Source organism: Nicotiana attenuata, unplaced genomic scaffold (genome assembly GCF_001879085.1).
Source record: "Nicotiana attenuata strain UT unplaced genomic scaffold, NIATTr2, whole genome shotgun sequence".
NCBI lineage: Eukaryota > Viridiplantae > Streptophyta > Magnoliopsida > Solanales > Solanaceae > Nicotiana > Nicotiana attenuata.
The window spans coordinates 36,848-59,711 of record NW_017672668.1 but is presented as its reverse complement, the minus strand read 5'-3'; the positions used below and the strand labels follow the sequence as shown (position 1 = coordinate 59,711).

Here is a 22,864-nt window from a genome sequence, read left to right as displayed (position 1 = left end):
GAAAGTATTTTCTTATATTAAATTTTGTATTGGACAAGAAAGGAATTCCCCTTGTGTATGCGCGCCTCAAAAAGGTATAGTACTCGATTCCATTACATGCATCGGGGGCAATCGAAAAAGCCAGCATTTCTTGGAATACTGACTATAATGCTACCAATAATTGTACTAATCCAACCGCATATGTCTTTCTCCTACCAAAAGGAAAGAAAAAAGAAATAAGGATTTCCCCTTTGCTTTGACAATGAAATTCTGCCCCCGGTCCCCTTCATAAAATTCATAAAAAGGGAGAGATTTATTGATATATTTATTGGATCCATCGGGACTGACGGGGCTCGAACCCGCAGCTTCCGCCTTGACAGGGCGGTGCTCTGACCAATTGAACTACAATCCCAGGGAAATACGGGATCTAGCAGAAAATTTGATTCTTTTTTATCTCCGGATCGGGTATTTCTGAAGTACAAAGGGGGTTATATCATCTCATGGCGGATTGGCGAATTATTGGGCCGAGCTGGATTTGAACCAGCGTAGACATATTGCCAACGAATTTACAGTCCGTCCCCATTAACCGCTCGGGCATCGACCCAGGAAGAATCAATTTTAGACTTATTGGTAATCCATGATCAACTTCCTTTCGTAGTACCCTACCCCCAGGGGAATTCGAATCCCCGCTGCCTCCTTGAAAGAGAGATGTCCTAAACCACTAGACGATGGGGGCCTGCTTGACCAACCGCCAGCATACTATGATCATAGTATGATCAGTTTTTTGAAATTGTCAATATAATAGAATGATTCTATCCGAGGGATCTTTCCCCCTTTCAGAATTGCATAGAATTTTTTTTTATTCGTCATTGATGAATTCTTCATTAGAATCGCCATTAGAAATCTAGTAGTAGTATTTTTTTTTTATTTTGGAATTATTTCAATTGAATTTATTTCGATTATTTTAGTTTAGATTATTTAGTATTTCGAATTTTATTTAGAATTTGCTTTTTTTATTTATAAATAAAAAAAACTAATAAATACAAAAAATAGAAATAATAAGGAAGAGTAGGATTTTTGCAGGGAATGATTGGTCCGTCAGAAAAGGAAAAGGTGTGAAATTCGATTTCTTTCACTTTCATTTGATTCATTGTTAAGACGAGATATCCTTATCTCCCTCCCACCAAGACAGGAAATTAACAAACGAGAAATCTAGTAAGCGGGATCAAGAAGAAAATTCTTTTTTCTCCAAGAATTTAGTTCAGGAGACAAGTAGAATCTCTTCATTCCATGATTCGATGAAATATCTTGAATTTTATGTTGAATTGCTAGGTGTATGTACATGTATCAATCAAGTGAATTTTGTTCTGGTGGGATCAATTCAATAAAAGAAAAAAAGCAATTCGAGTCGGTCTTGAAACAATTCATTGCATTTTCTCCTAGACTTCCTAGGTAAATCCATTTTATTATTCAACAATGAGCCACTAGACACTATGTATCTACTGCATGTACTTATGCATATATACTTATGTTTATAATATATGTACATATAGATATTTTATCCACATAGTGAATAATTCCGGAATTAAATCAAAAAGGCCCTTTTAACTCAGTGGTAGAGTAACGCCATGGTAAGGCGTAAGTCATCGGTTCAAATCCGATAAGGGGCTTTGTAAAAGTCCAATCTAGTATTCATATTTGAGGCCGTCCCTTTTCTTGAACGTACCACCAGACTGTAGAGCCTTGTTGGTGTCTTGCAAAGCTTCAAAGTTTGTAACCATACCACTCTTGACACCTTCCTCAATCCTTTCTCCTAGCTTGATGATGTCAGAAAATTTATGGTTTTCGATCGACATCAGTCTTTCATCGTATTGCGGATCTTGAGCCCGGACAAAAAACTAGTTCATCTGTTCTTCCCCTAAAGCAGGTCGAACCTTAGCAGCCTTTGATCTCCAACGAGTGGCGTACTCGCGGAATATTTCTGTGGGTTTCTTCTTTAGATTCTGAATGTAAAACACATCCGGTGCATTTTCCATATTGAACCTGAATCTGTCCATGAAGTCAGACGCCATACTTACCCAGTTTGACCACTTCTTTGGGTCTTGGCTAATGTATCAGGACAGAGCATCTCCTTTCAGGCTCCTCATGAAAAGCTTCATGCGGATCTTCTCATCTTTTCCTACTCCGACCAGCTTGTCGCAGTATGTCCTCAAGTGAACCCTGGGATCCCCTGTACCATCAAACATTTCGAACTTGGGAGGTTTGTACCCCTCGGGCAGTTCGACATCGTGTTGTATGCATAAGTCTTCATAGTTTAGCCCCTTAATTCCCTTACTACCTTCAACGCCTTGAATTTTGGTGGTTAACTTCTTAAGCTCTTCAGCCAGATTTTTGATGAGCAAGTCCTTATCATCGGACTCGGGTGTGCTTGAGATGGGTTGGGTGGAGTGTGGCACGGTCTCCACGTAGATGGGGGTGTTGTGTTGGGTGTGGCAGTAGTCATTTGTGGAGTTCAACGGTTCCGGGATGAGCAGTGGAGTGTTGTTGGGAGTGTGGCAAGTATTGAGTGGTGGTGAGGAGCGGGCTGCTTCGGGATGTTTTGGGGAGGTATGGGATTCTGAGTATTTGGGAAGGTAACTTCTGGAGTGGTAAGGGAAAATGACAGACCTGCCAAATTCCGGACTTGATCAAGCTCTTCTTGGAATTTCAGTAGTATTTGTTCTATCTGAGAGGCATTTTCCTTGGGGACCATAGCACCACGAGTGACCTCTACCCATTCAGCTGAGTTGTTTGAATCTTCCATTTTTCTTTTTCTTTTGTGCCTGATGGGACTGGGAGGAGGAGTAGGTGGAGGGCCCCTGGATCTGGTAAAGTATGCTGATGTTGCCAGAGTTCACGAACTAACCTTTGGGGAGGGGAATAAATAAAAAGTAAAACAAAAGGTGACAAGTTAGTAAGGATCATAAGGAAAAATGTTGCAATATTTAAACACGTAGTGCAGGAAATATAAAGCGTGTCCTAATTTTGGGGGACCTCGTTGTGCCTGAGGTAGGCCTAGCGACAAGTAAATTTAGAGAACTTGGAATGCTAAATGCCTCATTTTATTGATAAAAAGGTAGACGAATCCCAAAACGACACTAAATAACAGGAAATAAAAGTGTCACTAGTGGCCATAGGCCTTATTACATTTCTCAAAGCAAAAAGGAAAAGCTCATATCTATTTGGTCTCAGAAGGACCTTCCCCAGACTCGGCAGTGTTAGCTCCCTCGAACAGCTCTCCCAGCTTGCGCAATCCTAGCAGCAGGTAAGCTCTGGCCAGATGTCCTCCTTCATTCCCTTCAGCAACTCGGCAGTCTTCGACCCTTTTTAGAAACTTCTTTTCCAGTTCCACTATACCTCGCTCTAAATAGACCAGTCGTTTGTTGGCACTGATAGCCATATCCTTCCATTCTTCAATTAGTTTTTGATTGGCTTCTTGTATTTCACTGTGCTCATTTTCACATTCCCGCTTCCTCTTGCGTAGTTGGTTGTACTTTACTTGTGCTTCAGCCGTTTCATCGATGATTCTGCGACCTCGAACAAACCCAGGTTGACCCAAACCGTTGTGATTGTCCTCCAGCCAACCTGAATAATATGGGGTACAACCAGCATGGTAGCGATCCAGTTCGATGGTGTCTTTTCCCAAGACAATTTTGCAGTGCCACATATGTTAAGCCTCGCACCTGTGCGGACTATCGTCATTCTAGAAGTCAGCCCGGAAGTGACTCATCTTGTCGACCCTTGGTATAACCTGCTTCCTACCAGCCTGTATCATAACTCGAAGAGGGACATAAGGGTAGGTCCCCCTCAAACCGATCAATATCAAAAATGGCGCATCCCTAGATCGAACGATGAATTCTTCAGTAGGGAACCACTCGAACATCCATTGCACTCGGTCCTCAGTCAGATTATCAAAGAGTTCGACCCATTCTCTAGCATTCACCGGTTGGGCGAACATGTTGGGCATGTAATTCATTCGCTTCGGGTGATGAAAGGCGATATGATCGTCCCAGTCTATACGATGGATTTCCTGTCGGTATTCACCCTTTTGGAAGTGAAGTAGCAGATTACAACCCTCGAAATGCTTGGCTCCCTGTTGACACCTTTCTAGGGCTCGGTATATTTCTGCAAAGATCATTGACACGAGACTGAATGGTTGTCCGTCAATTCCTTCCATTAGAGTTTTGGTGACCATAGCTAGCCTGGTATGGATTCTTGCTTTCTTCATTGGAAACACTATCATCCCCAAGAAACAAAACATGAAGACAAAGACCCTTCGATGGATATGCCCCAATGATGTAAGGGCGAACTCGTCAGGATAAGTACGGTAAGATTTGCTGTGACCGTACCTTTCGTACAGATAGTCAAAGGGAATGTACGACTCCTTCAAACATGTCAAGTCAGAATTCTTCTTTAGACCCATCATTTTGAGTAAACCTCTACCTTTGCGGTTTTCCAGCATCAACAGACCCAGTGTTTCCCACGGTATTCCAGCCAGTCCTCCTATCTCCTCAAGCAAAGATGTCATCTCAATATCTCCGAAGCGGAATACCGACCTATCACAGTCCCATAATAGAGTGGAAGCTTCTATGATTTTGTTGTTGGGTTGAATTTCTAGGAGAGAAGGTAGGTTTCCTAGATATTTTCGGACAAGAGCTTGATCACTGGAGTGAAGATCTTCCCACCATCTTAACAATCTGGGGTGAATGTTGGTGACCATGCCGAATCTGGGGACCTCGTGCCTCATTTCTGCTAGACAAAAGTGTTAGACCCTTACCCCCACCAGACCCATAAGAAGCATTTAGTTCTCCAAATGAATGCACAGAACGTGGTAGTGTCCGTTTGGGTTTCAAGGAAACCCAGTGGACTTTGGACAAGGCTATCTTAAAGAGTCATTATGCGGACAACATAACTGACTCGGCTAGGTTTGACAACGATGCATGTACAATTAAACAGAGTAGGGTTTCTATGGAGTATTAGACTGGTACCCTTGAGCGGATAACTCAAGAGGGAAAGGCACGGAACCGTCGACTACACCGTTGATCGACTGGTTTTACCGCAAATATGCCTTTGCCGGATTTAGGGGGTGATAATATCGGAAGGGCGCAACCACTCATTATAAGCGTTGCTATGGTATTTTGTTTGGCACGAGTGGAATATGATGTTGAATATGCAGTTACAATAATTAAACAAATTGTCATGTATTTGCACGTTCATAGAGTAATAATTACAACAGTTCCTCATAATTTACGACAGTATTAAAGGAAAGCGATAAAGGAAAGCATTAAGAAAAGGAACAAAGAGCCAAGTTAGTTTCGTAGTAGAAGAAAGAATAAATACATAAAGGCATTTAAACTAGTAAAGACATGTAAAGAAACATAAAGTCACAAATGGCATGAAATGGTAAAAGCCTTAAAGAAGTCCCCAGCAGAGTCGCCATGTTGTCGATGCCCCCTTTCTCTCGCGAAATCGGGTTTATGACATTTGGGCGGATAACTCATTTCCTTTTGGGAATTGGGTTTGCAATTGAAGAGTCCCCACCTAATGATTAAGTGCATTAGGACACTAAAGAAATTTGATTTAGAAAAATCAGAGATTGGATAAGGGCTTGAAATTATCTCGAGGGGAAGGTGTTAGGCACCCCTCAAGATCCACTAGTGTGGTTCCCGGCTATGCTACAATTGTGACTTTAGGTGCAAATGACAAGTGAACAAGCAAGAATTGCAAATACGAGATAGTTTTCACATAACGGTTGCAAGCAACTGAAGCAAAAGAAGTTAAAGAAGTTGAAAGTTGGGAAGAAAGCAATTTTAAAGTTCTGAAAATAAACAAGTAAAAGGAAGGTTTTTACGTAATTGATGCAAGTAATTAAGTAAAAGAAAAGTTAAAGAAGCAATTGAAAACTGTAGCAAGTAAAAGTTTACATAATTGATGCTAAAAGAAAAGTTAAATAAGCTGAAAATTGAGCAGTTTTAAAAAAGAAATTCTGAAAGATTAAACAAGTAAAGGGAAAGGGGGGTCCTAGGTTTATAAATAATATGGATCACCCCACACAACACCCGGTAACCGTTTATACACGTGGTGTTATCGCGTGGTCATCATATCTATATCTACCCTTTCCCACCCCATTAAGGTATTAAAGCGTGGAATAGTCTCGTTACTTATTGCATGCTATTACCCGTCCCAATCCTATCAGTCCCGGAGGCATTTGGGACTACTAGTCCTAAAGGGGAGGGAGATTTAGGGCTTTTCAGAGTTTGAAAGGATAAAATTCTAAGGCGACAAACAAAAAATATATAAAGCAGATATGGGAAACACATAACAGTTAAAAAGGCTTGGACAAGCCTCCTCACTTAAAGACAGATTGTTTAGCATGTCTTGCACGTACTGGTTATGGTCTGAATTAACTTAAAGTGTTAACGCACGCTGATTTATCACATAATTTTAGATAAGAAGTCCGAATTAGGCCTGCTTGCTGGTTGTAATTATCAAAGATTGGTGCAGTTGATTAATTACCTAATGGCTCGCCTAGGTGAAACCTATAGGCATGATATCTAATAATGCAGGAGTACACTGGTGTTAAAGAAGGCTTGTTGATTATAGAAAAACATAAGTTCTGCGGGTATTGGGTATCATTACCACTTATTTTAGACTTGTAGACGATTCAGATTCAGCTGGTTACTCCTATAGGCATACTTTCTAAGCGTGGTTGGTTTGAAAAACGTTTATAGAAATGCAAGAGTCCTATAGGCATGGTATCTAGAAGGCAATTTGTTATTTAAACCTATAAACCGTTTGCCTAGTGATAGATGATTATGCAGAATTTAAGAGATCCTATAGACAGGTTCTCTATATGAGATGCAGAAATGCAGAATCCTATAGACATGTTCTCAATATGAGATGTAGAAATGCAGAATCCTATAGACATGTTCTCTATATGAGATGCAGAAATGCAGAACCCTATTGACAGGTTCTCTATATGAGATACAGAAATGCAGGAACTATTGATATGATATCTAGGTATGAACGACAGAACTTATAGACATGATTTCTAAAATGCAGAAGTGCAGAAAACCTATAGGGCAGGATTTCGAGAATGCGGAAATGAAAGCAGGATACGATAGCAGAAGTAAATACCTAAGAGTATGATATCTACCCTTATGCATACATGAGTGACCCTTCCCTTTTCACTAAAACCCCCATAAGTTATTACAAAATTATTACAAACCAGAACGAATCAAGAAGAATAAAATTACATCAGAAATTAGAGTACAACCAAGGAGAGCCTGATTCAGACTCCAGGTCTGAAATATGAAATAAACCAACTCCAAAGATCCAATTTCCAAAGCCTTTCTCATTTTCTGGGTGTGTCAGAGTTCCCAAGAGCCTCATGAACTCCGGGCAGTGCTTACACCCAAATTCATTACAGAATTGAATTATAGTGCAGTGTGGAAGGGCCAGCCCTCAAATGTCCAAGTTCAAAGGGAACTCAAGGTCCTCAAAGCAAGGCTCATAGGAGGGGGTCAGAACTAAGAAACTAAGAGTGAGTGTAAGTGCAGAAAGGGGTTTAGGGGAAAGTCAAGACAGGCTGGTGGTCATACCCAGCAATTAGAAGTGCTGGCACACCCCAACCAGCCTGTTAGCCACATTGTTTGGGAGTTAGGATCCTTTAAAGGATCAAGCACAGACATGAACAACAATTTGGATGCTGCCATGCCTGAACCTTATCTCAAACACATAGAGGGGAATAGGGGTATGGAGATTCACAGCAGAAAACGGATGCAAAGAGGACAGCATACATATTTAACACTAAGCATAGACGGCAAAGTAGACAGGATGATAGAAGCTGTGAAATAAACACATTGGGATGAGGCTGAAACTTAAATTAGAACATACCAGTTTCAGGGAAACAAGAAAGTAAAAGCAGTAGTCTTGTAAAGCCAAATTGCAAGCAAATAGTCAGAATACCTCAAAAGAGAGTAGAGTGTTGGGTGAATCGTAAGAGTATTGAAATTGAAAGTAAGTAATGTGTGTTAGAGTATTGAACTCAAGGTGTCTTAAAGTGCTGAAAGGTCGTGCCCTTTATAGTGCAGAAAGCAGGTAAGAAAAAGGTAAGAAAATAGTTTTGAAATCAATTACATAAGGTCTCCCTTTAATTAAGGGATTCTGATTTCAAACGGGCAGAATAAATAAGGAAATAATTTGATCAAAATCTTTTCCAAAGTAGTACAAGAAGGGCAAATACATAGAAAACTATTTAAGGAAAGAGTTTGATAGCAACACGGTTTGTGCAAATAAGGAAAGGCAATCAATCAACAACCAGTAAAAATCAGAAATTGAGTTTTGGTATGAATGAATCCAACCAGAAAAGGTGAAGAAAGGTTTAATTAAAGAAAATCAGTAACAATCAATCGAACCTTATTAAAAGGAATTTTGAATCAATCACAAATTGGCAAAACCTTTTTTGAAGGAAGAATTCCTCGTATATAAAGCATACAGACATGTCAAACAAGAAAGAACTGTCATGCTAATTAGAAAGAATCTAGTATAGAAAAGTTCAGAGACACAAACAAAGAGGTTCAAATTCAGTACATAGACTCAGACTTAGTTTGAGAGAATCTGGGGTTCCATAATAGAACCATAGTCCACACACAAGATCAAACTCGCCAAAAACCCCAAATCCTAGGGTTTTCAACTCGAATCAGATGCAGAGACGAGAAGACAAATAACTGAAACACGCTCAGAGGTCTCTTTCAGAGACTCATGAGAAAACACACAGGTAAAATAGCAGGTTCGAAAAAAATAGAGTGAAGAAATTGATTTAAAGCATAAAGAACATGTTTTAAGAAAAGCTTGGAACTTAAACAAGTTCAGAAGACAAAGAGGTAGTATAAACTTAAGGAAACAGTAGATGAAACATGTTTAGAAAGAACTCAAACAAAGTCCAGAAGAAGGCAAATAAAGAACTAAGAGCTTAGTAGAAAATACAGTAAAGGAACACAGGGGTAAACGAACACATAAGATAAACGTGTGAAAGCATGATATAGAAACCAGTAGAAGAAAGAACGGAGCACAATAGAAGAATATGCATAATAAGGCAAACATAAGAACACAGGAGAAGGGCATGCGAGGTAGAAAAGAGAACATAAAAACATAGCATAGACAGATTCACAAAAAGAAAAGAAGAAGAGGAGTCGGAAAACATTTTAGAACTTTTTCAGAAACCCTAAATCGAAGAGAAACAAATTTTGAAAGAAAAGATTGGGGAAAACGTTTTAAACTCCAGTAGAACACGGATATAGCATAGATCTAAGGAAACAAACAGAGAAAACCTCGAATAGCTTAGGGTTTCAGAGAAACCCTAGAAATGAGAAAGGCTTGGAAGAAAGTCCGATCTTGAGTCGGAGAGGTCAAAAATAGGCTCCTGATGATTGGATACGCCGGAGCGAGGCCGGAGAGGCCTCAAAGCCATGGATCTGAGAAGATTTGAAAGAACACCATCGAGGTCAGACCTCGAAACTTCGAACACCCAGGGTTTAAAGGTGGAGGGGGGTGAATACAGGCCATCCATGGCCCGAGAAGCCATGGATTCCGGTGAAAGTGCGGTTGAAAAGGGCAGAAGATGACTAGGGTTCAGAGGAACCCTCGAGAGAGTTTTGGGAGAGGAGAGTGTTTGAAGGCGGCTGAGAGATGAAAATGAGGGGATTAGGGTAGGGTTAGGTGAATAAAAATGGTAAGGGGTGATCGTGGCCGTTGATCAAAACGATCAACAACCTGGATTAAAAGAAAAGGCCAGGCGGGTTAATTGGTCGGGTCGGGGGGTCGGGTTACAATTGAGATTGGGCTGATCTAATTGGGAGTTTAGGATTGGGTCAATTGGAGAGGTCAATTTGGATATAATTAAAATAAATTGGGGCTACATATTAAATAGCCAGTTTTTCCCTTTTTATTTTATAAAAAATAGTAAAAATGATTTTGAAATTAAATTAAAAGTACTGAATCAGTAAATACTATATAAATATTAAACTAAAAATATTTGAACCAAATTTATAATTATAAAATGCTATTAATCATAAAATAGGCTAAAACTGCAATTATATACAATTTAGCTTTTAAAATACCAAATAAATTTGTAACAAATATAAAAAAATTACCTTAACTATATTTTGGTATAAATATGGGAAATAAAACAAATTATACACCAAAATGATAATTTTGGAAATAATTAATTGTTTTTATACTGCTAAAATGGTCAATAAATTGATTTTAAAAATCTTTTAGAAATTAGGAAAAATACTAAAACACTTTGGCATGCTTATATATGCATGCATATGTTATTTTGAAAATATATATAGGAAAAAATTGGGTATCAACATTACCTTTGCGTTGAACTGCATGCTTACCGTGACTACTTGGTTTTGTTTTCAATGGTCGTTTTCCGTTATTTTCCTGTGCTATTCTTACTGTTGTACTCATTATACTGCCATGTTCTACACTGTCGAACTTTATATTATGTTTAATCTCAGTAGGCCCTGACCTTCCTCGTCACTACCTGACCGAGGTTAGGCTTGGCACTTACTGAGTACCGTTGTGGTGTACTCATGCCCTTCCTGCGCATGTTTTTCATGTGCAGATCCAGGTACCTCTACTCAGACTTACCATCCTTGAGGCGAGGTGATCTTACGTAGACTTTGAGGTATATCTGCCGTGCCCGCAGACCGAAGAGTCTCTCTCTATTCTCTCCTGTAGTTACAGCCCTTCTGTATTTACTTTGTTTTAGACATTCTAGAGTTAGAGCACTACGTAGTATTCTTAGCTTGTGATTCATGGGTTTCCCGGTTTTGGGAGAGTTGTATTGGTTTTGAGAGTAATGTTGTGTATGCCGAGCGGCAGTTTTAAACGCTGTTTCATTACACTATTTCTGTTTTACTTGTTTTGTTCCGCAAATTGGTTTATTTTTCCGCATTTTAGGCTTACCTAGTCGTAGGGACTAGGTGCCGTCATGATGGTTCGCGGAGGGCAAACCGAGGTCGTGACAAGTACGTCTGGTAAATTGTGGTAGTTGCTCAAGAGAGAGCTACGACACCCAAAGTGCTCACGATCGGTAGTGAATACTTAGGTGAATTTATAAAAAAACGTAGCGGGGGAGATTTCGACAATAGGGGAAATCATAACTATAGGTCTCGTTTATCTTGTCTCCAACCTTATCCTTGTTAATTGATAGTTTTACTGCTTTTTAGATGTGTTAGTTAATTAGTTTAGAATAAGAAAATCACATTCTTTATAACTTAGAAATTGTTCGAGCTTGCCTTCTTAGTGATATTAAACAGCTATAGCTAAGGCTTAGTTTTCTGTGGAATTCGTCTGGACTTGTAAACTGAATTATATTTGCAACGATTGCTTAGTCCTTTTTATGAGGCTTAGTTGGGCGTAATCAACTACCTAAGTCAGAAAATTTTCATTTTAACCCTTCTACCGGAGTAATTTGACCTATCTTTTGAAGAGAATTTGACCTTTATTTATTTACTTTTTATCTTTTGTTATAATTTATAAATGTTTTCATTTTAGTATTCTTTATCAAAGTTCTCCTATATACGCACTCTTGAATCGTGATTAGCATGCACTTTCGCTCCACACAAGCATAGTTAATAGACAAAGACTTTTAAGTTGAGGTGTTAACATAAGAAACTCTTAATATAGATAACCGGCTTAAAGAATTGGTGCATGTTCATTTGGTAAAGAAACTACAAAAAGGGAAAAATGCCCTAAAACTATTAAAAATAGAACAAAAATACCCTTTATTTGATTTTTGGTCATAAAATACCACTTAACTATTAGAAATAGATTAAAAGTACCTTGCCATTAGCATAACAAATATGTGTGACCTAATTGTTACTCCTAATAAATTGGAATAAGAAATTCAAATTCAATTCTCAATGAAGAACCATAAAGGTGATTTTTATCTATTTATCTGTCTAGTTTTTGAAGGAGATAGTTATTCGATATTTGTATTGATGAAAGGTAGCATGTACACATAAAATAGTTGAATTGCATGCAAATAAGTTCAAGCACAAGATTATTTTTGACTAGTACAGATGAAAATCGCAAAAGTGACAAACACATTAATTCACATATTTGATACATATTTTCGAGCCGATTTGCATGCAAATAAACTATTTCACGAGTACATATTATCGTACATCAATACAGGTATTGGATAACTCCATCGTGAAAAAATTAGACAGATAGATGAAACAAATTACTTTATTTTTTAATCTCTATTGTGATTTGATTCCAGTTTTTTCATGAATTTTTATCTCACTTTTTTAGAAGTAAGAAATAGCCACACATATATGTTATAAATTTTTGCAATAACAACAACAATAACATACCTAGTATTATCCCACACCGTGGGGTCTGGGGAGGGTAGTGTGTACGCATATCTTACACCTACCTTGTAAGGATAGAGAGTGTGTTTCCAATAGACCCTCGGCTCAGCAAAGCATAAGCACCACATTAATGAAAATCCTCGTTCAAGAGACTATAGGAGTAGGTTTGTCATCTCCAACGGATAAGCCTCTCGTCCAACAAAACTCTACCTTCTTCGTCCTTGATGCACTTCACTTGGTCCAAGTTACGTGCCTTCTTTTCTCGCGCCTTGGCTAACCTTAACAATCTCTTACCCCACCTCGGCCCTCGAGTTCCTCATACAAACAACCGCCGTAACTGCTTCTTTGCCTCTTTCTTAGCCAACTTTTAATACTCCCTATTCGCCCTCCTCTTCTCCTCGTCTACACTTTCCACTAGCTTTAGATACGCTACTTTCTTGGTTTCCACTTCTCCTTGCACATCACCATTACACCATCAGTCTCCCTTGTGACCACCAGAAAAACCCTTTGAGACCCCTAATACCTCTCTTGCGGCTTCCATAATGCACTGTGCCGTCGTGATCCACATAACGCTTGCGCCCCAAGTACTCCTCCAAGCCCAGATAGCCGACAGCTTGACCCAACTCCTGCGCTTTAGCTTCCGTCAAGGCTCCCTACTTGATCCTATGTTGGCTATACATCGCCCTCTTCCTTATCTCCCTCGTGATCTTAAGGTCCATGACCAGGAGCCTATAAAGGGTTGAGAGGTTCTCACTCGGGATGACCTTGCAATCCGTGCAAAGACCTCTATCGGGCTTCCTGCAGAGTAAATAATCAATGTGAGTCTCGGTCACCGATATCTAGAAGGTGACCAAGTGCTCCCTCTTCTTCGGAAAACTCGGGTTTGCTATCACCAAATCAAATGCTCCAGTAAAGTCCAACAGAGACGTTCCTCCTTCGTTTCTATCTCCAAAGCCAAAGCCACCATGCACATCATCATACCCCCCATATGTCTCTCCAATGTGGCCGTTGAAATCTCCTCCTATGTGTCATGACCCAAACCGATGGGCCGCGACGGGTGCCTGAGTCCTACCTGTCGAACACCCCTAAGCATGCGTTTAAGATATAAACATGAATAACATACGTGAGGAAAATCTATCCAAAAGACATATGTACATATACATGCGGAATATAGTGGACGAGCCAGCAAGGCTGCTATAGACAACTACATACCCAAAACTGAAAGCGGACAAGGCCACATACTATTCAACTATACATAACTGTCTACAGACCTCTAATAGAAATACAACTGTACAAAGACGGTACTGAGCCACGTCAGACCCATATATATATATATATATATATATATATATATATATATATATATATATATATATATACACACACACACACACAAGCATATCGTACCAAACTCAAAAGCAGTTCCGGATCAAGTGGAGCACGCCAACTCTCGCTGACTAAGGATCCTAAGAAGGGGGATCGTCGACTTGATTACCTGCACCTGCGGGCATGAAATACAGGTCCCGTGAAATAGGGCGTCAGTACGAAAAATGTACTGAGTATGTAAGGCATGAAAATCAGTACATAAAAGACATAGATGAAACATGGAATAATGAGATCCATCTGTAAATCTGAATAACTTTATAAATTCTGAAACATTTATAATGTCATGCACGTGCATATAAATGTCGTGTCATGCATATGTATAGATGTACGTAACATCATCAAGCCACTGCGGGCATATCATCATAGCGTCTCGGTCATTCTGGACAACATCATCAACATATACCAACGGTACGTATATAACACCATAACCTTTTTCCCGTATCCCATATAAATATAACATACATATATACGCGTATATAATGCCATCTGGTCATGGGTCAATGTATACGTATAAATGCATGAAATGCATAAGAAATACGTTAATAAGATTTTTTCGGAATGCCATAAAACTCAATATGCTGTTCGGATAAACTTTATCAAATACGCATTTTTTCTGAGACCAGTGAACAAACGATAGAATAATATGACTTATGGGAGAATAAGAATATACAATTTCTAGCATTTCTACGAATAGAGTAATTTATGGAAGTTGTGCATTTGCTCGTTTAGTTTGTGTCGTATAGATCATGCCAAAAAGAAAGAAGGGATAGTCTTAACATACCTGAGTCGATTCTCTTGAGAAAGATTACACCGTACTCCCTTAATATTGCAAAATCTCACGTAAATTCGAATTTTTGAAAGCTTGGGCGTAGCTTATGTGATATGCAATATGCATTTGCATATTAGAAATGTTTAACGTGCTTTCTTTGTAAGGAAGCTTGCTGGACTATTAATCTTGAAAGCAAAATTTTCCTAAAGCTTGAGGAACCCTTTTCAGAAGAGGTGGACAAACTCAGTCCCTTAGATGTTCATAAAATGCGATCATTTTCGCAAATCATTACAGGTCTGTGTCTGTATAAATAGCTCATCACCGTTAATGCACAAATTCTCATTCATCAATACTTTTAAAATATATCTAATCTTGAATAGAATTATGATAAAGAGACAAATTAGAAAGAGGTGTGTAGGGAAAGGTTTTAATTTTGTGAGATTGTTATTCTTATTTTAAGTGGGCCCCTCATTGAAAGTTTGGTGTCACCTTAATGTGTGACACCTTATCCATCTTTATTATTAGTCATTTAGAGAGTTAGGAAAGCTTGCCACGTTTGGGGGGAGGAATTTTAATCATTATCCACTAAATTTATTAACTAAGTAGGTAATGTCCCGTTACCCGTTAATTAATCAATTGCCCGCATAACTAAGGATTATCTCAAATTACTTAAAAATACTACTCATTTTTAGTATACTTTATACATCATACTATCACGATCATATGGTACCTTGTATGGTACTAGTCCATAAATATCGGGTATTATCGCTCAACCCGTATTTTATCCTAAATCGGCAACCTTCAACGAAACTCGTTTTCTTTATTTCGTCTACTCTTTATCCTTCATGATACTTACTTATCGCTTGTTATAAATAGCATAAATACGTTAACCTCAAGATAATCTCATCCCCGGGTCTATGTCAATTAACTGAAAACGAAACTTCTAACATACGAAAACGCGAGATGTAACATCCTTCCCCCCCTTAGAAACATTCATTCTCGAATGTTTAACTCCCCGGGATCCCTATAACTTTGGCAGAGTCGCCTTTGTAACAATATTACTACCAACTCTTCCTGTAGAACTCAATAATTCAACGCCACATAGGACCACAATCATCAATAACGACAATGGCCTCATACGACCCATGACAATAACTAACACAAGGATCCATACACGTACCTTAAGGTTGTGATGTCTCAGTCGGACCCTTCTCTGGAGGAGGAAATAAGTAGGGATATCAAGACTTCATGTCTTCCTCGGCCTCCCAAGTCATTTCTTCACATTGTTGTTTCTCCAAAGTACTTTTACCGAAGCTACGTCTTTAGTTCTCAATCTCCGAACATGTTTGTCTAGTATAACAATGGGAGTTTCTTCATATGATAGCTGCTCTATGACCTGAACGTCATCAACTGACATAATTTTAGAAGGATCTCCGATACATTTACGGAGTATATACACATGAAAGACTGGATGTACAGACTCCAAGTCTGAAGGCAAGTCCAACTCATATGCTACATGGCCTACCTTGCGTATGATCCTATATGATCCAATAAACCGAGGGCTAAGTTTTCCTTTTTCTCCGAACCTCATAACGCCTTTCATCGGTGATACCTTTAGGAATACCCGATCATCAACCTGAAATTCCAAGTCTCGCCGTCGATTATCCGCATAAGACTTCTGACGGTTTTGAGCTGCTAATTCCTTTCCTGTATAAGCTTAATTTTCTCGATTGCCTGTTGTACCAATTCTGGTCCTACTAACGTAGTTTCCCCAACATCGAACCACCCTATAGGCGACCTACACTTTCGTCCGTAAAAAGCTTCGTATGGAGCCATCTGAATACTGAAATAGTAGCTATTATTATATGCGAACTCAATAAGCGGCAAATGATCATCCCAGCTACCTTTGAAGTCTATCACACAAGCTCGTAACATATCCTCAATTATCTGAATAGTACGCTCAGCCTGTCCGTCTGTCTGGGGATGAAATGTTGTACTAAGACTTACCTGAGTCCCCAATCCTTTTTGGAAGGACCTCTATAAATTAGCTTTAAATTGAGCTCCTCTACCCGAGATAATAAATACAGGGACACCATGCAGTCGTACTATCTCCTTGGTATAAAGCATTGCATAATCCTCTGTGGAATATGTAGTCCGAACGGGCAGAAAATAGGCTGACTTTGTAAGCCTATCAACAATCACCCATATCAAATCGAACTTACGCGGGGTACGAGGTAAGCCTACGATGAAATCCATATTGATTACTTCCCATTTCCAAGTCGGAATCTCCATATCCTGCAGTAATCCACCGGGTTTTTGATGCTCAATCTTCACCCGCTGACAGTTAGGACACTGAGCAATAAACTCCGCTATATCCTTTTTCATTCCGTCCCACCAATATACTTCCTTGATATCATGATACATCTTTGTCGCTAGAATAACGAGAATAGTGAGTTTCTCCCATAATCTGCCGATGCAGCCCTGCAACATTAGGGACACATAATCCTCCTCGATATCTGAGGACCCCATCTCCTATAATTTCAAATGGTGTCTTCTCTTTCTGAGGGGTGGTATCACTATAATGAACTAACACAGGATCCTCGTACTGGCGTTTCTTCACTTCAGTTACTAACGAGGATGTTGTCGTATCCTGAATAGCAATTCCAATATCACCTGAGTCCAGTAACCGAACTCAAAGACTAGCTAGTTGATGAATCTCATGGGCTATTCCCCTCTTTTTGGATGTAAATATGACAGGCTACCCATAGACCTACGGCTGAGGGCATTTGCTACTACGCTCGCCTTCCCCGGATGGTATAAAATATCAACGTCGTAATCTTTAAGTAGCTCCAACCACCTCATTTGACGTAAATTCAATTCCTTCTGCTTGAAGATATATTGGAGGCTCTTATGACGTGTATAGATATCAACATAGATGCCATACAAGTAGTGCCCCTACATCTTTAGTGCATGAATCACTGCGGCTAACTCTAAATCGCGGGTCGGGTAATTCTTCTCGTGCTTTCTCAATTGTCTAGAAGCATAAGCTACAACCTTACCATGCTGCATCAGTACACAACCCAACCCAACGCCCGGGGCGTCACAATAGATAACATAACCATTGGTCCTTCTGGGAGCGTTAGAACCGGTGCTGAAGTTAATCTGTCCTTCAATGCATGGAAACTCCGTTCGCAAGCATCAGTCCATTGAAACTTTGCTCCCTTCTGAGTCAACTTTGTCAAAGGTGCTGAAAGCGAAGAAGATCCCTCTACAAATCTCCTGTAATAGCCTGCCAAACCGAGAAAGCTATGAACCTCCGTCGGTGTTGTGGGTCTAGGCCAAGTCTTTACTACCTCAATCTTTTTTGTATCCAACCGGATGCCTTCACCCGAAATGATATTCCCAAGGAAAGCTACAGAGCTCAGCCAGAATTCACATTTAGAGAATTTTGCATACAACTTCCCTTTTCATAGAACTCAGAGCACAGTACGCAAATGATTTGCATGCTCAGCCTCTGAACGAGAATACACCAATATATCGTCGATAAATAAAATTACGAACAAATCTAAAAAGGGCCTGAACACACGGTTCATCAAATCCATGAATACTGCTGGGGCATTGGTCAAACCGAACGATATAACACGAAACTCAAAGTGCCCGTATCTGGTCCTGAATGCTGTCTACGGAATATCTTCCTCCTTAACCCTTACCTGGTGGTACCCGGACCTCAAGTCTATCTTTGAAAAACACTTGGCACCTTGCAACTTATCAAATAAATCATCAATCCTCGGGAGCGGGTACTTATTCTTGATCGTCACCTTACTCAACTGTCTATAATCAATACACATCTGTAAGGAACCATCTTTCTTCCTCACAAACAACACAAGTGCTCCCCACGGTGTACTAGGCCTGATAAAGCCTTTTTCAAGCAAGTCCTTTAGTTGTTCCTTTAACTCTTTCAGCTCTGCGAGGGCCATTCTATAGAGAGGAATAGATATTGGATGAGTATCTGGTAGTAGGTCGATAGAAAACTCAATTTCTCGCTCTGCGAAAGACCCGGAAGCTTATCGGGAAACTCATTAACCACAAGGATGGACTGAATGGTTGGTGACTCTACTTCCATATCCTGAACCCGAACTAAGTGATAAATACAACCCTTTCTGATCATTTTTCTTGCCTTGAGATAGGAAATAATCTCTCAGCGACGCCGTATTACCTTTCCACTCCGAAACGGGCTCCTCTGAAAATTAAAATCGAACTATCTTTGATCTACAATCAACGTTGGCATGACAAGAAGCCAACAAATCCATACCCATTATAACATCAAATTCTACCATATCTAACTCAATTAGGTCCGCTACGGTAGATCGATTATGAACTACTATTATACAACCCCTATATACTCGCTTAGCTATCACTGAGTCCCCAACAGGTGTAGCCACCTCAAAAGGTTTAACCAATTCAGGTTTTATTCCAAACTTACTAGCAACCAACGGGGTAACATATGATAAGGTAGAACCTGGGTCAATCAGTGCATATACATCATATGAGGAGACTCCTGATCCTGCCGTTCTGCCAACACATAAATGCGGTTCTAAGGACCGCTCGAACTAGATGCTCTACCCTCTGCCTCTACCACGACTCATTAGTGCCTGTGAACCTTGCCCAGTGGGGCGTACTGATAATGACGAACCAGCTACAGATCCCGCTAGCTTAGCTATGCTTGCATCACCTCTCGTCGGACAATCCCTCATAACGTGGCCCGGATAACCACAAATATAACAAATACCCAAGCCCATACGGCACTGCTCGGTATGCTGCTTACCACACTGAGTACGTCGTGGCAAGGGCGGCCTCATCTGACTTGACTCACCCCTATGCTGAGAACCTAAGGCCTTGGAATTCTGACCAGACCCTGAATATATGGAACGATCAAATCTCTTACCGCGGGTGTGCTAGATGATGGTTGGGCTGGATACCTCGGGTACTGTTGCCTCTGACCACCTCGAAACTCACTAGAAGGACCCGAAGACCTCACTCTCTTATTCTAGGCCCTATCATGCTCACAATCGGCCCTCTATTTCTGCTTACGCTCCTCTAGACCCTAAGCGTATGCCTGAATACGAGAAATATCCATGTCTGGCTGAAGTGAGACCGACATACAATCGTTAAGCAAGTGCGACTCTAATCCCATCACGAACCAGTGAACCCGATCCTCCATCTTGGATACAATAGTGGGAGCATACCTAGCCGATGAATCAAACTGAAGACTGTACTCCCGAACACTCATGTTACCCTGCCGAAGGGTCAAGAACCTATCAACTCCGGCCAGCCTAATCTCTGGTGGCAGATAATGATGAAGAAAAGCTTCTGTAAACTCCTGCCACACTGCTGGAGGGGCATCCTCACCTCTGGACAATTCCCAAGACTCGTACCAATTAACTGCAACATCTCGGAGTCTATAGGAAGCTAGCTCAACTGATTGAGTCGCAGTGGCCTTCATTACCCTTAACGTCCTCTGCATACTATCAAATAAATACCTAAGGGTCTTTGTTTGGATTTGCCCCAGTGAATACCGGAGGGTCCAAGTTAATGAAATTACGAACCCTCGCACTAACGGACCTATCCGCATGACCAATGCCTACTTCCTAACGCCGAGCCTGCGCGGCTACTAATCGAGTTAATAGCTGAATAACATCTCTCATCTCCTGACCCGGTGCATCTAGTTGAGGGGCTGAACGTACAGGGGCGGGCATTGAAGCTGGTGCCCCTTGGAGCTCTTCTGGAAAGGGTGGGGTATGTGAAGTCTGAGATGGAATCTCACTATAACACTCTCCCCGAGCCCTGGTAACTCGTGGCGGTCGACTAGTAGTCTCACCAGCCACGGACTTTCCCTTCTGGGTGGATGTATTCTTAAAAGGCATCGCTGAAAATATAACATATCGTTGCGAACATGAATTCTTATATCGCACGATCTAAGATAAGAAGAGAGGATAACATCCTATATGTCTTGTAGCCTCCTGTCTATAAGTGTGGTGCACAAAACACCCATAAACAAGACTCTACTAGACACGGTCTGTAGACAACCCTAGGACAGAACTGCTCTAATACCACTTTTGTCACGACCCAAACCGATGGGCGCGACGGGTGCCCGAGTCCTACCTGTCGAACACCCCTAAGCATGCGTTTAAGATATAAACATGAATAACATACATGAGGGAAATCTATCCAAAAAGACATATGTACATATACATGCGGAATGCAGTGGGTGAGCCAGCAAGGCTGCTATAGACAACTATATACCCAAAACTAAAAGCCGACAAGGCCACATACTATTCAACTATACATAACCGTCTACAGACATCTAATAGAAATACAAATGTATAAAGACGGGATTGAGCCACGTCATACCTCCCCCCCCCACACACATATATACACACACACACTCACACAAGAATATCGTACCAAAATCAAAAGCAGCTCCGGATCAAGTGGAGCACGTCAACTCCTGCTGACCAAGGATCCTAAGAAGGGAGACCGTCGACTTGCCTACCTGCACCTGCGGGCATGAAACGCAGGCCCCGTGAAATAGGGCGTCAATACGAAAAATGTACTGAGTATGTAAGGCATGAAAATCAGTACATAAAAGACATAGATGAAACATGGAATAAAGAGATCCATCTGCAAATCTGAATAACTTTGGAAATTCTGAAACTAGGGGTGTTCATAAAAACCCAAATTGGAACCAAATCGAAAACCGAACCAAACCGACCAAAAAAACTGATACTTTTTAGGTTTGGTTTGGTTTTGATTTTGAATTTTAAAAACCGATCAAATTTGATTTGGTGTGTATATATATATATATATATATATATATATATATATATATATATATATATATATATGTACCTCTTTGGCAGTCTCATAGCTCGTGTAGTACACTATATAGTATGGACAAGAATACTGCACGTTGCTCACAGCTCAGCTAACTCGCTAATGATTGCGCCTACTGACAAGTTTGAATTGTATTAATTAATAACTGCCGCATGGTCCCATTCTTATTAATTCATTACAACAGTATAAACTGGAAAACCTCCATAGCTAGTTATCACATGGAATTTCATTATTTGATCCTTTCCTTTAATATTATGAGTTCTAAGTTAATTTTACGAATTGACTATATAAAAAGAAAATAATACCATCAATCCACTAAAAAGATAACTAGCTACAAGTAATTCTATTCAATAAGACCGGTCTATAAACTAAAATAAAGCACGTTACCTAATACTCCCTTTGTTCCAGTTTATGTGAACCTTATTTTCTTTTTGGTCCATTACCAAATAAAACTGTAACCCTTTACTAAATTTAGAAAATAATTTAGCTTAATCTTNTATATATATATATATATATATATATATATATATATATATATATATATATGTTCTAAAATTTTATGGTGCATATTAGTCGTTTATATTTTTAGTCTAGTTTTTTGCTATTATAATAATCTAATTCTTTACCTTTACATTCGTGTTTGGTTGGTAGTTTCTTTTGCTAAGTACAAAAATTTATTTCATGTTAAAAATAATCGATTTTTAATTGAGTACTTAAACTATTCATCATTATTTGATTCAATTATCATCAATATATCTTGGTAAGTGATAGATTTCTCAAAGAGCAATTGGTTTGATAGTGTTACGTTGAAAATGTAGTCTCCGGAATATGTGTTTGGTAGTATATGTCTCATATTTAAGAAAAAACCCGATAAATAACCGAAAAAATCGAAAAACCGACCAAAACCGATAAAAATCGAATCGACAAAAAACCGACTTAATTGGTTTGGTTTGGTTCCAATATTTGAAGAACCGACTTACTTGGGTTTGTTTCTTTTTACGGAAAAAACCGATCCAAAGCGAACCATGAACACCCCTATCTGAAACATTTATAATGTCATGCACATGCATATAAATGTCGTGTCATGCATAGGTATAGGTGTACGTAACATCATCAAGCCACTGAGGCATCCCATCATATCGTCTCCGCCACTGTGGACAACATCGTCAACATATACCAGCTGATCAGGTGGTGGTGCGTATATAACGCCGTAATAAATATAACATACATATATACGCGTATATAACGCCACCTAGTAATTATTACTAATTAACTAGGTAATGTCTCGTTACCCGGTAATTAATCAATTACCCGCATGATTAAGAATTATCTCAAATTACCTAAAAATACTACTCATTTTTATATACTTTATACATCATACTATCACGGTCATATGGTACCTTGTATG

The 22,864-nt window shown here is 39.7% G+C and overlaps 2 non-coding genes across 2 annotated transcripts; one reads left to right on the top strand and one right to left on the bottom strand.

The window, feature by feature from the left end:
* Positions 1 to 642: 642 nt before the first annotated feature.
* Positions 643 to 715, bottom strand: TRNAE-UUC. Its single transcript has one exon. It is a non-coding gene; the product is annotated as a tRNA-Glu (tRNA).
* Positions 716 to 1,577: 862 nt separating this feature from the next.
* TRNAT-GGU lies at positions 1,578 to 1,649 on the top strand. Its single transcript has one exon. It is a non-coding gene; the product is annotated as a tRNA-Thr (tRNA).
* The last annotated feature ends 21,215 nt before the right edge of the window (positions 1,650 to 22,864 follow it).